This window comes from Ctenocephalides felis, unplaced genomic scaffold, assembly GCF_003426905.1.
Source record: "Ctenocephalides felis isolate EL2017-DRISC unplaced genomic scaffold, ASM342690v1 CF-g0.4_SCAFFOLD_00845, whole genome shotgun sequence".
Taxonomy (NCBI): domain Eukaryota; kingdom Metazoa; phylum Arthropoda; class Insecta; order Siphonaptera; family Pulicidae; genus Ctenocephalides; species Ctenocephalides felis.
In genome coordinates, this window is record NW_020536999.1 from 39,663,196 (window position 1) to 39,685,480 (window position 22,285).

Genomic DNA, 22,285 nt, shown 5'->3' on the forward strand with positions numbered 1-22,285 from the left:
TATTTTTTGATTGTGCTGTAATCTTGCTACTTAATATTGTTTGTCTAAGGGATGACTGTATATTATTAAATAGAAGTAAAAAATATATAATATTTGTCCAAATGCCGAATAATATGAATGAGAAGATATTTAATAAGTTGTATTGATATTAATGAGAGTCTTTTGTAATCAAATACATTTTTTAGCTAAAAATGGTTAAACTGAATTTTGTTATCTAATCTATTTTTATTACTAAAAATGTTTACAACTAGAAATGACTAAAAATGTTTTTCATTATTAAAGAAATAAATTACATATTTTTAAGAGTGTATTGTGTAACTATATTGTTTATTTGGGTTGAATAATTTTCAGAAGGACCAATGATTTGTAAAACACTAATTGTAATATTATGTGTATATTTTAAATTAACTACAAATTGTATTAGTATTTACAAAGTTCAACTGTATTGAAAGCTTTAATTTTATGATGATTTTTTTTGTTTTTATATCAATATATGCTTTGATTTTGGCGTGAACATATATTATATGCTACAGTAGCAGTAATGTTCTTGTAATTTTATTCAATTATTATTTTCTAATTTTGTCATGATATTTTTAATGTTCTTTGGGATCGTTCAAGTATTACGTAAGCAGATTTAGTATAATTATTTACCCCTCCCATCCCCCTTTTCAGCAAAAGTAAGCAAAGCTGTCACTAAAATGTCACCCAAAATGAGCAAATAAATAGCCCCCCCGCCCCCCCTATAGTGCTTACGTAATACTTGAACGGCCCCTTTGTTTGGCCTAATGCCGAATAATATGAATAAAAAAAAGTTTAATAATTTGTAACATTTCCATATCTTTCCTCTAACAAAAAAAATGTTTAAGCCATAATGCGGTTCTGCGCGTGTGAACCAGGAAACGCGCGAGTTGTTTGAGGAGAATCACGCAAGCTTCGGACGTGGAATGTCAGGGCCGAAACTATCGGTTATCGAACGCGAATAAAACGCGTGTGCCCATAACTCATTTCTCAAAATTTATTCAAAAACTGTTAGCTAAATATCAACAGATCCATTGATATTCCGAACTTGTTTAAACTAGCGGAATCTCTCTAGTATCGCTCAACTTTATAATGTTTATAATTGACATTGGTGTTTGGCACCCAAAAATTTATACTTAATGTACAGCGATACCCTGAATTACGCACCTAATTCCTTCCGGGAGAAAATTTGTTGTACGAAAAGTTCGCTATGTGAAACGCGCTTTTCCATATAAATACATAAAAATTATATTAATTTGTTCTGTAGTTTGAAATGTACTCATAGCAAATAAGAAATATTTTACATATAATTAAGACATTTGAAACTTATTACTGATTTACGAAATAAGTTGTTATCAGAGTCGTACTGCTTCTTCTTGTGCCCTTTTAGCTTCTGATTTTTTAAAAAAACCGTCGATAGTTTTTTCCAACAAGTATATTTTCACAGCGGATCAAAAATTTCCAAAGTCTACTCTTTGATTTAATTTGAGCAATATATGTTTTTTGACTACAAATGACAACGATTTAGTACGTTGTGTGAAGCAAAGTTCGTTGTGTGGAGCGTTCGATACCGAAAAAAAAGTTCGTTATGAGCATCGTCCACTGTGCGAGACGTACGTTATGCGAGGTATCACTGTATTCAACATGCACTAATTTGCTATTCTTACCTTTCAATTTGCTGCTTCATCGCGACTTTCTTTACCTGTAAATTATAAAAGCTCTATAAGTAACATATAAATGTAAGAAAGAAACGAAAAACGAAAAACGAATATATTGCAAATGGAACAAAATCGACTTGAATATCATAAATTTTGCCCAAAAACGTGGTAAACATTAAAAATATAAAAAAATATTTGGAAATTTTTATTGTACATTTTCTAAAATAAAATAATGTAAATAGTAGTATGAAAGGTGTACAAAATATTATTAAATAATAGTGATTATTGCAATCACAAGGTTCAATTCCCGCTCGGACACCTTCATATCAAGCAGTTCTAATTCCCGTTTTCAATCGAAAAAGTAGGTTTACTAATTAATTCACGTGCATTATAAAATAACTCTGAAAATAATAGAATTAGCAAGCCGCCAAAGTATTTGTGACAACACAATTTAAGATATTCGATTTATTAGAAATTGAAATATACTAAAAAATTAAAATATGTAATTATGAAGAAATAAACATTACAACTGTTAGCTATCAATAGATGGCGTTGTTGTTGTGTGTGAATGTTAGTATAAATAAGAGTTATGGATCTATATAGGTTTACTATGGACATGATGAAGACAAGGGTAGTTAATGTAGAGTGATATAGATAGCCAGACTAAATACAAAAATAAATTCAAAAGAATTTTCAATTGAAATATCGAGTCAATGCTCGATAGTCTCGATCTCTCGATACACCGAATGTCGTCTATAGGCTCGTAGCCAAAGAATCAATATTCCAGTAGCGTTAAAAAAGATATCCATTAAATGCAAATGTAAAATTTAGGGACCGATTCTGCCGCATAACAGAAAAATGTTATGGCAAGGCTATGTTACGCTCCAACTTCAATGTGAATTCAGGCGTTCTACACATAAACTGCAACGTCACTCGTATGTTATGAAGCTGTGTCAGAAATACCCCGTTATCTAAGATCGTTTTTTTTGACATTTGTGCGATTTCTAGGTTAGGTTTTCTATCTGTCAATCAGCGTTACACCTGACTACACAGCAACTACATGGCTTTTGTCAATATTTAGTAAGGAAAGTCTTTCATAAAATGGCCTTGCCATAACATTGGTCTGTTATGCGGCAGAATCGGTCCATTAATGTAGTTACAGATGTTTATTTTTTCTTAATGATATATTATATATAGAAACATTGTAATATATTTTGACATTATCATTCATTTAAATAAATATTTTGTTTCAATATTCTTTTGATTTGTGATGAAAAATTTGCTATCTCGGCAATGCACAAATAAATGATTATTTTTATAATTTTATTGATCCCAATATTTCTTATACACTCATGTAGTAAATTTGTATCCAAAGTTTTGGAACCTTTACCATTAAAACTCCACACGCGTCAGGTAATAAATTCAATTCTACCCGTTTTAGAATTTATTCCAACGTTACAGTACTAGACATTTAAATCAAAATGGTACTATCGAAGCGTGGGCTTTGATTTTAATTATAGACACAAATCGAACATAAAACAATCAATAAACAAAGGGCACTCCCAGATCTAAAGAGCTTTCATAAACATCCTTGTAACGGAATAAAACCTCAATACTTGACTCTGGTGCCAATATAAAACCATAAGTACAAATATTTAAATAGTATAATAGATGCCGATGCCGTCTTGTGTGTTCAAGATAGGGATTCTTAACTAACTATGACTAATTTAATGTTAAATATAGAATTATTTTTAACGTGCGGCGTAAAACCAGTTTTCCTCCAGGCCGTGGAAAACAAACAATAATTTTATATATTTAATAACATATTTCTAAACAACAATGCAAAATAGGCTGCGAAAAATATAATAAATAATATTAAATAAATGAATGCATAATAATCTAATTTGCACCTAATAATAAAATAAAAAACTAAAAATTTTTATCACTATTTTAATAATTTTTAATTACTAGATTTACAATGACGATTTTCATTACAATTACGATATAAAATGCATTTTGAAGCAAAACATTTCAATTACTAACCGCCCAGCTCCCTTCAAAATATACCACGTGTATTGTTGGAATGCATTTAGCATTCTGGTGTCAAATATTTCATTTAGAATACCTTTACTAGATGTTAGTGCTATTGTTAGATATTTTCATATATTGTAAGTACATATTTTATATTTCCAATATTTTTGTATTTGTAGACGTTGTTATTAATAACAATTTACATTCGTATCGAGATGTCAAAGCCCGAACACGATCGATGGACACGTGCACACGTGTGTAAATGATTTTTAAAATATTATGATTCATTAGAGTTTTTAAATATGTTAACAAATAAATATGGAACAGTTGATAAAGTTATTTCATTGTTGTCATTTTCTATAAGTTTTTTCATTTTTTTAACTTCCCGTAGGGTAAGTTATTGTAATCGTCCAAAAATCAAAATTTAAAATTTTTACATTTCTTCGCGTTTTGAAGGTTTCTGAACATTTTGGCATACCTCAAAAAAAAAATTGATGTGTGTGTGTATGTATGTATGGATACAATTTTTCGTCCACGTTTTCGGGCCACGGATCAACCGATTTGAATGGTTCAAAAAACATTCGATTCCTATTGATAGGGACATGTGCTGATTAGTGTTTGGCAAAGGCTGGTCCAGCCGTTTCGGAGATACGGAGCAAAGAGTGCAGAAAATAGAAATCGAGCTTTTGAGAGATCGGAGCATCCGATTTGAATGATCCAAAAAGCATTCAATTCGTAATGATGGGGAGAAGTGATGTTTAGTTTTTGGTTTAGGCAGGTTTTTGAGTGAACTTTGAGTCCAATTTGAATGATTCAAAGAATTTTCTACTTGTTTTAACAAAATAATTGCTTTTGGGGGAAAAAAATTCGTTTAAATTTTTTTTTCAAATTTCTTTTTTTAAATATTTTTTTTGTATATCGAAAATAATTCAGAATTTAATTGTAATTCTGACTTAAGTTTTAATATACTTTAAACAATTATTTTCAACTTTGCAGTTCAGTTTATATAATACTTATAAATATTAGACAATGTTTCAGTATTTATAATAATTTATATAAAAACATTTGATATTTCTCTAACATATTTCGTTACGGTACGGGAAGTTCCAGCAATTTGCGTTAAGGTGTTCTGAAAGAAATGTTTAAAAATTGTACCCGATCACAAACATATACCCTTGTGGTTAGTATTAGATAATGAAAAAAATATTAAAAAAATATTTAATTTCGTATGTCTTGTTCATTTTTACATTAATCTTGTCAAAAATGTATTACATGAATTTTTATTAGTACAAATCAATTTTGAGCAAAATAGGTATTGCACCCTTAGTTCTAAATGCCCTTGGTGTGGAATGAAAATGTATGTAAATATACTTTTAAAAAAGCTATATGTAATAATATATAAGTATAACATAGGAAGTAATAAAAATTTCTTAAATAAATCTCGATACAAGTTGAATGTATTTTATTTATCCATTCCAATAAAATTCATTCGATTTCGCCCAAGTATTTACGCAACTCAAGTTCATCTCTAAGTTGAATTTTAACGTAAAAGTTCAAGGTGAGGAAATCTGGGAACTTTTTATTATTACTGCATGCAAATTGTACTGAGAGGTATTATGGATTCTATTCTTTCTGAATTCACAGAATACGGATTGTTTGCTGAATGTGGGAAATTAAAATCTCATTGAGCATTATGTGATTATTGTCAGAACTGTTATTATTATAATTATCAGAGAAGACGTTACATAACAAAAGTAATGCGCGAGTTTTTCTTTTTTCTGGCGAACTTTCAAGAAGAAGAGTAATTTGAGAAATAAATAACAAACTAAATATCTTTAGTAAAGTTAAATGGTTTTTGAAGCTGTTTCAAGAAAATCAGAACTGTTTCTAAATTATATCCTTTAGTCTCCAATGTTAATGTCCGTTCTGGACTTTTGGTGAAAAAAATTAATTTCAATCATAAACTATTGATTTTCGAATATAACTAAATATTTTGTATATATAATATGATGCATGTTGAATTGTTCAAAAAATTATAATTTATCATTATGGACTTTTTAATTACAAAGAACTCCTTAGTAGATCTTCACACAATGCTAACTTTTCCAAAGGTATTTCGTCTACGGAATTAAAAATATTTACTGAATTGTCAATTTCAATGTAATGTCTCAAAAAAATAATTTGTCTTATCTTCAATAACTAACAAGATGTTAATTCTGAAAGAAATGTTTAGAAATTTTATTTGATCACAAATATACCTTTGTTGTTGAATAATGAAAAAAATATTTAAAGAATATGTAATTTCGTATGTCTTATTTACTTTTTATATTAATCTTGTCAAAAATGTATTACTCTCAGCGTCTCTACAATGAATATAAAAAACAATACAAAATGAATTAAAAACTCAAATTTCGGATGCAGTTAATAACTCCTACTCCTCAAATACTCCAAGTGGCTTGGTTAAGACTATCCAAATATAGCAAAAGCACATTAGACGATATTATCTTTGCAAATGGACTGAAGTCATTCCATTCTAGAGAAGAGTATAGAGAAATGCCGATGACCGAATTAATTTGTTTTTGTTTGTTTAGAATGAAGAGACTACTCGAGGTCAACTGGCCTGACGTGATGCAAAGCAAAGCTCTTCTAGAGCTTGCACTCAGAGATGCAAAAAGCTCTATTTGTGCGAATGTCAAGTACTAACAATAAAACATTCAAAGAGTATAGAAATTACATTAAAGGATATTATACATTCAAATACGAGTGATATTTCTTTGGAAATAATTGACAATAATTTCTGCTATGACTTCGAATTGATTATTTCGCATAAAGTAAATTTTGTAGTAGAGCGGCTGTGATGGAAATGGAAATGCATTTAATTATAAAAAAATTATTAAAACTTTGAATCTAATTTTCTAGTTTTAAATTGTTTTCTAGAAATGTTATATTTGCATAAAGTAGTTTTGCATAAAGAAATTTCTAGAGTGATGCGATTGCATTCAATTATAATATACTTATTTATGAGTTTTAATTTTTACATCTATAAAAATTATTATAATAATTTTGATTTTATCGTTCTAGTTTCAAAGCATTTGTTACAACATTGTATTGGTTCTGCAAAATTCATTTTATAATTTTTTTTTATTATTTTTTTTGTTATTAAATAGATAATATAATTCAACTAGCAATAATACATAATTTTAAAATTATGAACAAAATAAGAAGTAATAGAATATAATATAAGTAATTTAATATAATTAATCCATTGAATGGTTCAACTATATATTAATTAGAATAAAAATTAAAACTGGTTTTACTAGGAATGACTAGTAATAAGTTACACCCTTAAGGTAGCTTAAATTCAATTAGACCAAGAAATTAACAATTGTATCTTAAAATATTTATCGAAATACTGAATATGGAGATACTGATTGTGAATTTTAATTAACTCTCAAAAAACATAACAAAATCGAGTAAAGGATAAATAAATAGTGTTTATATGAGGAGCAAAAAATGTATATTACAATCAAAATAAATACCATTAATAGTATAGCAAAAATAAAATCATTCAAAGCTCTTGTATATTACTTCTTCCCGACAATAATAGAATTTATTTATTCTTAACATAATTTTTTTTAATTGAAGTACTTCTTGTAGGCTTATTTTCATGAATAATAAAACAATGATTATTCATCATAATCATGGATAAACAAGTATAAATGATCATAATATAAAATATTATAGTATAAATGATGATAATTAAAATACAAAAACAAGACTAAACAAATAATCGAAAACTACTGAATAGTTTTGCTAATATGTAATTTGAATAAAAAAACTAGATAACTGTAGTATATTACTGTATCCAAATATAGTTATTTAAGAAACTATAAAAAAACTTTAGAAAAATCTGCTAAATCAATCTAAGGATTCAAAATTTGAAATCAACTGATCGCAAACTCAAATGTTTTACTCCAAATATTTTATCTAGAGTAAAATTTCTGAAGCTGTTTTTTTGTAGTCATAATAAAATATATTTCCTATGAATAATTATTCATATTCCGTCTATATAGAATAGTGAGCAGTTCTCACGAGATGTACAGTGGTCGTGTGGCTAATACAGTTCTATAGCATTCGTTCAAGAATTTTCATTACTTGCTATAATAATTGTATTTCTCACAGATAGTGACAAAGAGATCATTGTACTATTCTGCATTCAAATAACTGAATGCATATTGAAAACGAGCAACAAGATTCGATGCAAATGTTATATCACTCAAAATATATATTGCTAACAAACACTTGATAGTAATTGAAGTGGCGTATGTGATCTGAAATGCAATTATATTTTATGTTTTTAAAATAATAATAACATGGCTGAGTTCTAATTTAAATTTTTCTAGTAAGGTACATTCCATAATGAGGAAGGAAAATTAGGAGTAAGAAAATTACTAAAATTTTGAGTTAGGTTTGTCTCTAAATTGGCCTTTATTTGACTATAAAGTGAACATTCTACAAGTTTCGTTTTATATTTGATATTTTCATAATTTTATAATTTCATAAATACACATACGCACACACACACACATATATATATATATATATATATATATATATATATGTGTGTGTGTGTGTGTTTACTAAATCGTTATAAGAAATGTCCATTTAAGTTCACAATTGATACTACAACATTAAATATAGATTATCACAGCGTGTTAACTGCAATCAACTTTTATATCGAATGAATTTTAATGCTATGAAATTGGTTTCATTAGATTTTAATTAAGTTTTTATGTATAATTTCTGATTTTTTACTGCACCGCTTAGAAAAAATGATTTCCTTGTGACAAAAAATAGTTGTTTTCAATGAAGGTATTATACGAATAATATTATAAGATAAATGACTATGTGACTAATTATAAGGATTTTGAAAAATATTTTTATTTGCATTGATACTTAACTGTAAAATAATTATTAAAAATATTGAAACATAAATTTTTGCTTTGCATAAAATATCAGCGGTAAAAATTCTATTTCAGTACGTTGAAAGTGTTTAACGAGCCATTAGATGAAAATTAATAAAAAAATTTAATTAGCTATAGGCACATGGTATCGGTAAAGGGTTTAAATATTTAAATAGGTACAAATGCTTGTTGAATTTGAAATTTTAATGACTACGATAAGTAAAAACCACTTTTTGTTTATTTGTTACATCTGATAGCTTTTTTTCAACTTTGATCCACATAAATTCTGGTTATTGTAAAATTTACAAGTTTCAACTTTCGTATTTTTTCCAATGTATTTTATAAACTCTTCATGTAAGCGTTTGTCAAATAAATAAAATTTGACAAAATTAAATTTTCATTTAATTTTGTAATTTGAGCTCGCCCAAAGGTAAGCGGTTAAAAGCGACGGGATTTGCTCCAGAGGTCCCAGGTTCGATACCCACTTCGAGCAGCCTGTTGTCAGGCAGCAGTGACAACGATTTTCACTTGGATATATAAATAGCAATATGTTTCCAAGTGAAAATAGCCCTCACCCGGCATTGTTGCACCATACTTGCCCTATTACAGAGATTGTGATAAAAATTTATCATACAGAGATGTGACAACTGTTTGGGTTGCCTTCTGTAATAAAACAAACGTAGTTTGTAAGATATTAAATACAACATCTCATAGAACCCATAAGTTCTGATCGCTGTTCAAATAAAATTAAAAAAAAAAAAATAATTTAATTTAAAAGTAAATAATGCCTTATTTAAAATTTAATAAAACTAAAGAAGTATTTTATCAAGCGTTATTTAACGTCTATATATTTCATCACTGAAATCCTTGTTTAATTGTCGTAGACCAAATATGTTAATGTAAATAAATATATATTTTATTCTTATTTAGTTTATTCTCATTTACTTCATTATTAGATATTTATTTTAGGTGCCTCAAGGCAAATTGCTAGAACCTTCCGTACAATAATTTATAGTTTTTAAAAGCTTTAAAACACATACTTATTAATAAAATCTCTATAAAATATCTGTATAACGTATCTTCGAAACAGATGGACCTGCTTTTGCCAAAAACTAATGGGCATGTCTCCCAATCAATAGAAATCGAATATTGCAAAAAATTGCATCCGCTCCTACTTAGACACACACACACATATACATCAATTTTTCTAATAATAAGGTACGCTAAAATTTTCAGAAGGTATTTAAACGTATTATAAATTTTATTATATATTTTATTCTTATTTGGTTTATTCCCATTTTCTTCATTATTAGGTATTTATTTTAGGTGCCTCAAGGCAAATTGCTAGAACCTTCCGTACCATAATTTATAGTTTTTAAAAGCTTTAAAACACATAATAATAAAATCTCTATAAAATATCTGTATAACGTATCATCGATACAAATGGACCTGCTTTTACCAAAAACTAATCGGCATGTCTCCCAATCAATTGAAATCGAATATTTTTTGAACAAAAAATTGCATGCACACCTGTATAGACACACACATACATCCATTTTTCTAAGGTTTGCCAAAATTTTCAGAAGGTATTGAAATGTGAAGTTATATAAAAATTTGCATTTTCGATTTTTTTGCTATTACTATAACTTACCCTACGGAAAGTTAATAAGGCCCTTTGAAACGGCTTACGAAGCTTTGCATGTACGTGTATGTATACAAATGTAGTTTTTTTGTGGTATATGATTCGATTCAATGTATTGATTGAATCTATAGAAAAGTTACGTTATTTCTATCGATGCAAATATCCCGTCTCGGTTAAATCCTTACATCATATCTTTCGCCTCGTACCCTGCACTTATTACAGACTACAGAGCGGTTTGCTTCGGTTCCGTAGAAGAGCGCGGATGTGCACATAAAACCGTAAACCGTGTACAACGTCCGCAACCGTAACCGAATAGAAGAATAAGGCAAGACGTGACGTAGAACAAAAACCTAATGATGACCGTAATAACGCGGATAATGGTCCGATAGTCCGAACAAAGAGCGGTGCACGGAAATCTGCAATACGCAAATCGTATTAAATAACACTGCCCACAGGCGGAGGTAGTCGTATGCGAAGTTAGTGAGGTAGTTCGGATACTAAATTACTGATTAAGTTATAAAACAGGGATGAAAATATAAATGACAAGTGGGGTGCATGGCATCGTGACTTAAGGCAAATTTCTGGAACTTCTCGTACCAAATTTTTTTTCTAAAAACGATTAACATTTTTGAAAAAAAAAAATACTCTGAAAAATCAGATTTTTGAGAAACTATAAATTTTTGACAAAAATTTACTTTCTTTGAAAAAAAAGACTGAGGAAAAGTATATTTTGAAATATTTTGGAAATTCTGAACTTTTTTTCAAAGCAATCGTACTGCTTTAACTGCATAGAGACGAAATATCAAAGCGCGTAAGCGCCGCGCGGCCGTCTAGCGAATAAGCATTGGTACGGAATCCATAGGAATGTAAACAATATTTATACATATTATTTAAATCTCTATAAAATATCTGTTAATTTGATGTGTATATGTCAAATGATCATTTTTAACCGCCAGATGGTATTTTTTTAACTTTTTTTTACTAGATCTCCGAAACCGATAGACCTGCCTTGATAAAAATTTGATCAGTTCTTTACCTTGTTAATACAAGTAAAATGTTTTTGTTTTTGTGAATTATTCAAATTGGACGCTCCGTTCTCTTAAAAACTGAGTTACCATTTTTCACACTTTTTGCCCCGTTCCCGAAATCGTCAACGAAAATTAGTATCCGCACACACACACACACACACACATACATCACTTTTTCCTAAAGTATATCAAAATGTTCAAAAACCTCTAAAACGTAAGCATATATAAACATTTGCATTTTCGATTTGTTTTGCTATTACTATAACTTGCTCTACGAAAAGTTAATAAAAATTATACTAATAATAAAGGTTAAGTTATATATGTTAGTTCTATGATTACAAATTAAACAAAGATAGGCTATGTTTAATCATCAATTATTAAAATTTCAAAGTTGATAATTTAAAATTCATATTGGCAAATCTTAAAAAAAATGTTATGTGTGTGTGCGTGGTGTGTGGGTGTATTTGGATTTAATTTCACGATACGTTACAAGGCCACAATTTCGGGTGCACATATCAACCGATTTGAGTGATTCAAAAAACATTCGATTCGCATTGGCGGATAGACGTGCTGATTAGTTTGTGACAAAAGAAGGTCTAGTTGTTTCGAAGACAGTTTTGGAATAACGACAAATCCGATTAGAATGATTCAAACATCAATCGATTAATAGTATTGATTAAGTGAATAATTGATTGCATTTTTTAGAAGGCAGATGCAGTTCGGAGATACAAGGCACAAATGCAAAGAATAGAAGTTTTTGGGAAAACAGCGTATCTAATTAGAGTTAAATTTACAGTATTTATAATAGTTATTTTGAAATATTTGAAATAATTTGTATTTCTCATTGTTTTTTTTTATTCATTGATAATAATTTATTATTTAATTTTGCTTATATGGCTGTTTATCAATTCATTTGTTCATTGTGTAAGGATTTGTGTTTTTTACATAATTTGTGTTGTGCTGAAGACAAGTGAAGAAAAGTTATAATGACTTTTTTTAGTAAAATTTATATAAAAGTTATATACATTATAAATATATATATTATTCATCTTCATAATCATCATATGACAAATCATTTCATTTATTGTGGTTTGTGTTGTCTTCAAATATTTTGTTTGTTGCTCACTGTTGGAAACCCAAATTGGGACTCGAAATTTATGAAAATTTATAAATACAATTTAAACGTTTTTTAGATTTAATCTTAGTAACTGGATGGATACCAGTTAAAAAACTTTATTTTTAATTATGTTTTTACACACATATATACAAATACGTGTCTGTGTATTTATAAGTGTGGATAATTCTTTATTTCGTCTTTTCCCAGTTATAAGAAAATCTCAGGTTGAAAACGGCTGATATTACATACATATAATCTATCTATACTCCATTCTCACGCAGAGACTACGAGGAAGCGAATATAACATCAGGAAATAAGCAGAAAAGGGTAAGTTATATGCTTATTCTACGCATAACACCTGAAGACCACATAGGAAGAGAAAAACCTTCATAAAGCATCACTTACAACACTGTAGTTTCTGATGTTAGGGCGAAATCGCTGCACGCATTAATTTTATCGTGTACATAACTCTATTCAAAATTGGCAAATCATATACAATGTGAGAATTGAAAATTTTCATGGTGCACGAAGGATGGAAGCGAAGCAGTTTATGCTTGTTCATATTTATACTGTTTTGTAATTAAAATACCACCCACATAGATGATAACAATTAGAATGTGAAGAAAATTTCATTTTGTTGTAAGGGCTCAAGTCCAAATGCAGAAGCTCTTAATCCTTAGCTAAGGTATGGCTAGTATCTGTTTTAATTAATTGCTAATTCTACTGTTAAGCGTTGGATCTTATTAGGAGTACTAATAATAACAAACTTTTTTTTGTTCAGAATGACGAATTCCTAAAATACGATTAATTTATTAGTTGTAATTGCAAAAATCTATTTCTGTAAGAAATTTTCTTTATATCCGCTATCTCGTCCGACCTTGAACTCAGCGGAGAGCGATTCCAGAGAGAATGTTTCTCTTCTCCAAGTTGATGTAATATTCACTGACTTTGACCATTTACAACATTGCTGGACGATTCATAAAAAATCAAGAGCCACAATAATAAAGATCGCTAAAAAATATTGTACTAAATTCAGTAAATATTTTTTGTAAATATTTCTGTACAAATTAGCAAATTTTAATTGGTGAGACTTCAAGTTTGAGTAAACTTTTTTGATAAAATTGATGAAATATGAAGCAATTTTCCAAATTTGCTTTAGTTTTTGCATAAAAACAAATTAAGTTGTGCTTTGGTTAAGACGATATCTAATTTATTTTTAGCATATTTGTTTATTGTCAATGAATGACAATAAGTATTTTTAATATAACACACTTGTTTATATCAATATTTTATTCAGTTTTACCTACTTATTATCTGAAATAAAAAGTATAAACAAGCAGATGATCACGGTGTTTGTAGTATCATGAGAATTACAATAAATAATATATAATAATGATGAGTAGTACTGTTCTAGGGCAGATCCATTTTTCCATATTTATTGACGATTTATTACTTATGTTGCTTTGCGGACTCTACTTTTAGAAGTAAACGATTAGTTCCACCAAAGTCTCCGCTACCTCCTCTACCAGAGGTAGGAACCATCGCGTGTAAAAGAAAATGCCATGAAGATTGTCGCCTTCTTGGCCAATATTATAAAATGAAAACTTCTTCGTCCGAACTTCTGTTTACTATTAATTATTAAATATAGTTCCTATTGTTATATGTTTCTACTGATTTTTTTTTTAACTTCCTGTAGGGCAAGTTATAGTAATCGCAAAATAATCGAAAATAAAAATTTTCATAGATCATTACGTTTCAAAACCTTCTGAACATTTTGGCATACTATAGAAAAAAATGATGTATGTGTGTGTGCGTGTATGTATGTATGTTCGGATACAAATTTTCGTCGAGATTTCGGGAATACGGATCAACGGATTTGAATGATTCAAAAAACATTCGATTCGAATTGATAAGGAAACGTGCTGAATAGTTTTTGGCGAAGGCAGGTCTAGCCATTCCGAAGATACGGGACAAAAGGTCCGAAAACGGTAACTCAGTTTTTAAAAGAACGGAGCGTCCGATTTGAATAATTCAAAAAACATTTTACTTGTATTAACAAGACGAAGAACTGATCAAATTTTCATGAAGGTAGGTCCAGCAATTTTGGAGATCTAGTAAAAAAATTTAAAAAAAAATGCCATTTGGCGGTCAAAAATGATCATTAGATATATGCACATCAAATTATCAGATATTTTATAGGGATTTTAACAATAAATATACATTTTATTTACATTCCTATGGGTTCCGTACTAGTGTTTATCTTTTAGACGGCGACGCGGCACTTACGCGTTTCGATATTTTGTCTCTATGCAGTTACAGCAGTACGATCGCTTTGAAAAGAAGTTCAGAATTTCCAAAATATTATAAAATAAATTTTTCTTCAAAAAGTATTTTTTTTTTTTCAAAAAAAAGTAAGTTTTTGTCAAAAATTTATAGTTTCTCAAATATCTAATTTTTTCAGAGTAATTTTTTTTCAAAAATGTTAATCTTTTTAAAAAAAAAATTTTTTGGTACGGGAAGTTTCAGCAATTTGCCTTAAGAAACGATGCCATGCGATCCACTAGTTAACTTCCCGTAGGGCAATCGCAAAAAAAGTTTAGATCTTCCAAAACATGTCAAAACAAAGAAAACATTTTTTTCAAAAAAAAAAAAATTAAAAAATTTTTTTTAAAGAAAAAGTAATTTGTTGTCCATTTTATAGTTTCTCAAAAATCTTATTTTTTCGAAGTAAAATTTTTTCAAATATGTTAATTGTTTTTAAAAAAATAATAATTTTTGGTACGGAAAGTTTCAGCAATTTGCCTTAAGGCAGAATTCCACTTACAGCTTGTTATTTTAGATTTATCGAACCCTTTCCATGGCCGCTCTTGCTCGGATCGTCGCGCCCGTGCTCGCGCCAATGCAAGCTTTCCAATTCCGGGCTCGTATCGTATCGCTAGAGAAATGTATTATGCTATACATTACGCCAGTTATGTCATAAACTTTCCGTATAGTGTAGAAGCAGAAGTAGATCGATGAACTTCACAGATAAACAAACCGAGATGAATGTTAACAAGACGTAAATTATTTAAATTCTACTACGCAATTTCATTACCAATGGCTCGACGAATCGGGGAATCAGGAAATATGTTTCGTATCATAGAATTACAAGCTTTAAGTTAAGGCAAAACATAATGGTTAATTAATCATTATTTGGTATTTTTACAAAGTCATCAGACTGTGGTCGATACAAAATTCTAATACATATGTTTTTCAAAATCTACAACAAATATCATTAATTTCTACAAATTTCAGTATACTTCCATATTTGAGGAACTGGTAACAAGAGTGGACCATCCTAAAAATCGAGGCAATCTGAAATACAGTGAGGATATGATGAGTTTATAACTAAATAATGTTGTCAAACATATTATTTATGTCTATATTGTTTCATGATGTAACGGTTAAGCACACTACCATCAGTAGACAGGTCGTGAGATCAAACCGTTTTGAATAACCTGATATCATGCAGTAGTACTATCAATTTTCACCTAAATATATAGATCAAAAATATGTTTCCAATTGAAAATTACGAGCACTGTAGTGTGAAATGGCAATGAAAAATCTCGCACACAATTCTTCCCTGAATTGAGTAGAAGTTTACGGACCTAGAGCAGTAAGGGCAGTACTCTGACTTTAAACTTATTTCTTGATTTTACGAAAATCCAGGGTAGACTATGAGGCTCTTTTATATAATAAAAAATGAAGTAAAATCATGTAAAAATATTGGTAAGTAGTATTTTACATACTACTGCTTTAGGCGGAGATAAAGTTTACAATACAAGAACATTTAAAAAATACAATTTTTCTTTTGTCTCAGCTTAACGGAATCACGGTATGTTTGGGATGGTCCATTTAAATTATCAACTCCTTATTTCTTATTCAAAAATAATGAAAAAAATATAAATCACAGGCATATGTACAAATATTGTACACAATATGTGAACATTGGGTTAAAGATTCATTTATCATTTTACATTTAAAACTATATGAAAATGTTGCATATAAAAATTCATAACTTAAATATTATAGTATAATTTGGCTCTACCATTTGGTATTTTAGTCGTTAGACCCATGGCATTTCAAACAGAGGTTCAAGGTGTGATACGCGCCGCAGGCAACCTGATGTCAAGCAATAGTGACATCGGTTTTCAATTAGAAATATAGTTTGCAATATGTTTCCAATTAGAGATAGCCCTCACTTGGCATTACTGCATCAATACAAAAAGCATCACTTTTAAAGAAACAGTAATAACAATATTTATTATATAGATAATACAACTGGCTATAAAATCGTAGTTAGTGAAATAATCACAACAGTTTATAGAACTCAAAAATTCTCATCGCCGTTCAAATAATAAAAACTATTTCCTAACTAAAATTTATTACAACACCTGACGTAATAATTTATTTACTAAAAACATTGAACTCATCTTCTAAAATAAATTTCCAAATAACAGCAAAAGATCAGCGAACTCGAAAAGGGTAATCGTGATAACCTAATCTTTGTTAAATATTCGTCACCGTGAAATTAGAATAAAAAAACAACACGGTCTTCAATTTAATTTATCCTTTTTTGTATATTTTAATCCAACGGAATACTATATGCTAAGGCGAATGATCTCTCGTAAAAAATACGTAGAGTGCAACATTTAAAAAGATTAAAGATTTCACAATTCTTGAATCGAATTCAAATTCATTGACTGCGATTTTGTGCCAAATAGACTGAGATAGAATTTTATTTTCATTAAATGTACTTATTAAATAAAGATTCGTGTAAGATGAGATAAATGATGAGGTATATTGACCTGTAGCCTGTTTACAAATAAGACATTTAATTTATAATTTAGCATTTTATATATAAATAATTTATATACTTTTAATATCATTGCTGATGTCATGAACTGAAAATCTACTACATGCGGAAATGTCTTCGTGTGAAAAATCTGCAATTCTACAACCTAATTTCTGTCTCATCAATTTCTTACCAAGTTTGATGACCTTTCTACGCGTTATGCAGAAATGATCACATAAATGGAATTTTAATATCAGAATATCATTGATTTATGTTACAGATGAAGAATTTTATGTCGTTCGTAGTATTTATTACTATGATTAGCAAAATATGCAAAATCATCGTAAGATTCCTTGCGCACGTGATATATTACGAAGTATCGTAATACATTGATAAGTACAAACAAATTTCATATAAAAAAGATTAATAAAATTATCAGAACTATAGCATTTTAGTAATTTGCGTTTTATTAGAGTCATATATATCGAAAGAAAAATAACAAAACACATAATATGATTTAAAATACTTAAAATAATTAAATCAGTTTACTTACACTGTTAACAAATTAAATTTAAAATTCATTTACATGTGATTAGTTAGTTATTTTACAATAAATCTTGTTATAGTAAATAAGTTTTAAAAAAATTGAGTAAATGAAAATTTTAGTTTTTAGTAAAATTTATTTTATTTTTTTTTATATTTTTATTTTCAAAGAATCATACAGCACAAAATAAGATTAAACATTTTCTAACTTCTGGCAATTTCAACCGTGAACTACAAAACAACGTCGCTAAAACCATGAATCAAATGACATTTCAAATTATAGAGCTTCTTCATCATACATTTAAATTTCAGTACAATTTATTTGTCAAATTAGTAACCCAGGAACAAATAATTTTTAAATCCTAAGAGTTCGTTCATTCCTCCTGACCAATACGAATAATAAGCCAACTAAGAACAATTAGGCTGTACCAGTTGTGGTATTTTAATGGTTAAATCTTGGAATTTCAATCAAAAGTCCGAGGTTCGATACCCGTCTCAGGCAACCTGATGTCAAGCAGTAGCGATATCGGTTTTCAATTGAAAGTATAGATATCAATATGTTTCCAAGTAGAAATAACCCGTTCTTGACATGGCTTCATCAAAAAACCTTCACTTTTACAAAAAATGTAAGAATAAAATCAATCTCATATAGATAGGATAAATCCAAACAGTTGCCTAATGTCAGTTTTGATCAGATTTCACCAGCTTGAAACTGGAGAAAACGATCCTAAAGAGAGACCCTTAATTCAGACAAATTTGAAAATTTGTAAGACTACTTCCAAGAATTACTCACTCATTTTGCATACACATTATAGAAAATAACATATTTTCAGGAAAACATATGAAAAGTATCCAGGTGGAAAATATTTTAGACATGTTTTATTTACAAAATAACTGCTCTAACAATAGGAACTCCTTTTCAAATTACCTTTATATATAAAAGTAAAAACTGCAACCTCAAACTGATTAAATAGTAGTAATTTGCAAACATTTTTATAACGTCGATTTTAAGATTCAGTAAAACCTCAAAAAAAATTATACGTGAAAATCAAAAACAATAACTAGAAAGTACTTTTTATAGATAGTTCAAACAAATTAAATGAAATTATTTACGTCTGCAGAATAAAGCTCGTTGTTTATATAATATATACAGTAGTGAATTATATCGCTAATTTTACACGACGCATAATTTGAAGAATTTTAATTAAATCACGGCAATCAAATAAAACGTTCAATAATTCATCTGCTTCAAAGTTTTAAGAAGCGTTCGATCCGAACAGTTTCCACCGAGCCGCGAGATATTAGATTCGCTAGGCTAGGCCACGGAGAACCGCGGGGTCGTTGACAGCGCGCTCTTGAAGTTCTGTTCTCAGAGTTGAGACTTCTTCGCCGTAGATAGACGTACGGACGAATAGACGGAGAGCGGATGCAACATAGGTACATTGGCAATTTTATTATTGCGATTTGCAATTGTAATAATCACATAATTTGTCATACAATGTAGAGAACTGATCTTTAGCCTCAGAGTTGTTTTCGATAGATTTTTCTTCGGTACATAAATATGATATTAAGTACAGGTACCAAAGGTTTTGAAATGATCAAAATCGGTTTAGGTGTTCTTTCTGAAGCGTGGTTGGATTTAACGACATGCTTATATACATAATAACAAACAGAAATAAGGAGAGCCAATGGCACCATTTAGCAAAAAATGTATAATCAAGAAAGAGAAAAGTATCACTCTAGATCCTCCCCCCATAAAGTATTGCTTAATAGCGGTAGTTTCCCCAAAAAAAAATGATCATTTAGTGGGTATTATTATCTTTTAGTCGGACATACCCAGGTAAAACATTTAAGCCAGGACGGTTGTTATAAGCATAAACACTCCTAGGTCGGTTGTTACAAACATAAGTATAGGTATAAACACCCAATTGGTTTATAACGACTTTTGGTATCAGAAATATACAACACAAAACAAAATAATCATTTTAAGAATCACAAATCTTTTGAATATATTATAAGAATAATATAAGAATATAATATAACAAAACATGTTTTTTAAACAAAGTTACCAAAAAATAAACTAAACTCTCTGAACTTTCAAGCAATCACTCTTCTTCTTATAATTAATAATATCATCATGGTTCGTGTTATCACAAATATTTTCTTTAAAATCAGTCGAAAAAGTTAACTGCCAATTATCAGTTAATTACCAATCAAAATATTACAGTAACTATGTATCAATATACTAAGATCTAGTCAGAATCATCATTACAATGGTGACAAATGTAATAGTGACTTTCACTTGCGCATTTTACTTGGAACCAAAAACCACATGTTCCTTGGCTCTTGATCCATTCTACGTCACCACTATGTACAAAACCTACAAAAAATCTACGTCACCACGTCTTTCAAAATATGAGCTTCCACAAAATAGACAGAATCTTTCTTTTCTTGTATTGCTTTTTCTTTTCCTTTTCTCTTTTGCATTTTGTCTTAGTTTAATTAGATGTTTCTTCACATATTTAGCATTTCAACCATAAAAATGTGTCACCACCATACTCACAAAATTGTCATAACCGTACTTAACGCACACTTCTGAAAACAAATTATCATTATGATTGAGCTAAATTATCTAAGCAAAAACTAATTGCTGGTAAATAAAAACTAATGTTCAACTTACAGCAATTTTTTTTCATCAGACTACAACTGTCTGAAAAGGCATTCAGTAATTGTTGTGACTGAGATAATAAAAAAAAATTTAAAATACTGCCCATTGGTAGTATTTCAAGTGTGAATTACTATACTATATCTAATAAATCTAATCTTCTTAGTCTCCTGATAGTGTTAGCAGATGAGTAAGTCCTTTGCGAGTTAATTTGGATGGTTCTCCAATCTTGACTTGTATTTCGCAGCGAATCTACTAATTTATTCCGCTATTGTTTGTATGTTGTAGTCCTGATGAACAAGCCAATTAAATACATATCTGCGAGCCTCCGGTATTTTTCCAGTGATGACCTTGTTCTGAGCTCTCTGTAAGATGTTTATATTAAATCAATTGGCACTACCCCAGAGAGAATGGCCGTAAGTCCATATTGGTTTTAAGACGACTTTGCATACAAGAAGTTTGTTGTAGGTGGACAGTTTGAACTTGGGACCCAACTTACAGCAAAATAACATTAAAGTTATCTATCTGGATACAAGCAACAGTTATTATTAGACGAAATCGAACGAAAAAACTTACTTTTGACTCTTTAAAAGCAATTCTATCACGTTAATGTATGTCGCTAACTAAATGCAATAATGGAAACTTATTGTGACAAACATACTATAACTTTCTCTCCCTGGAAGTTTTCTCAAAATCAGTATAGTTTAGGTGTCATTACACAGTAATGCAAAAATGACAGGGTTCATGACTATTTAAGGTTTATGTCTAAATCGTTCAAGTGACAGTAAATTAAATTTTAGCCCTCTGTCTAGAATCCATGATGCTATGTAATAATTTTATTCTCCTCTATCGCACGAATTGGCCTTGCCGGTCCGTCGTGCGAAACGCAACAACAGTTACTCCGAGCACTGTTCCAAGTTCTAGCCAAAGTTCTAGCCGACTGTTCCGCGCATTGAGCACGCGCACGAATATATTTATTATAACAGAAAATGATCTTTGCCAAAAAGCTTAATTGAAGAAAATAAAAAATAAACTAGTGGGGTGCATGGCATCGTGCCTTATGGCAAATTGATGGAATTTCCCGTACCGAAATTGAAAATCTTGGTATGAAACCCCAAAACAATTACACAAAATGTGTACACATTATCAAATTCTCTATAAAAAATCTGATAATTTGATGTACATATGTCCAATAAATATTTTTGACCGCCAAATGACATTTCTTAGACTTATTTTTATTGAGAGTCTATAACCGCTGGACCTGCCTTCCCAAAAATTTAATCAGTTCTTCATCTTGTCAATACAAGTAAAATGTTTTTTGAATTATTAAAATCGGGCGATCCGTTCTCTTAAAAACTGAGTTACCGTTTTTGGCACTTTTTGTTCCGTATCTTCGGAATGGCTAGACCTTTGCCAAAAACTAATCAGCACGTCTCCTTATCAATAGAAATCGAATGTTGTTTGTATTATTCAATTCGGTTGACCGGTGCTCCCGAAATCGTCGACGAAAATTTGTATCCGCACACACACATCCATCTTTCTAAGGTATGCCAAAATATTCAGAAACCTTTGACAAGTAAAAATACATAAAAATTTTCATTCGATTATTTGTGATTACTATAACTAACCCTACTGGAAATTAAAAAACTTTGTCAACTACTCGTTAAAAAAAATCTATTCATTTTATAATTCTTTTCTTGTACACATTCTTCAAAATAATACTCTTTGAATAATAATAATTATTTATTATTTTATATTAGTCGAAATGGCTTTGACATTCGAAGA

At 29.4% G+C, this 22,285-nt stretch overlaps 1 long non-coding RNA gene across 1 annotated transcript in view; it reads right to left on the bottom strand.

Moving 5' to 3' along the window:
* Positions 1 to 22,285, bottom strand: part of LOC113363601 — a 184,541-nt gene that overhangs the window by 128,261 nt on the left and 33,995 nt on the right. The window contains exon 2 of the long non-coding RNA XR_003365922.1: positions 1,686 to 1,720. This is a non-coding gene — a long non-coding RNA (uncharacterized LOC113363601). The remainder of the gene's footprint in view (positions 1 to 1,685; positions 1,721 to 22,285) is intronic.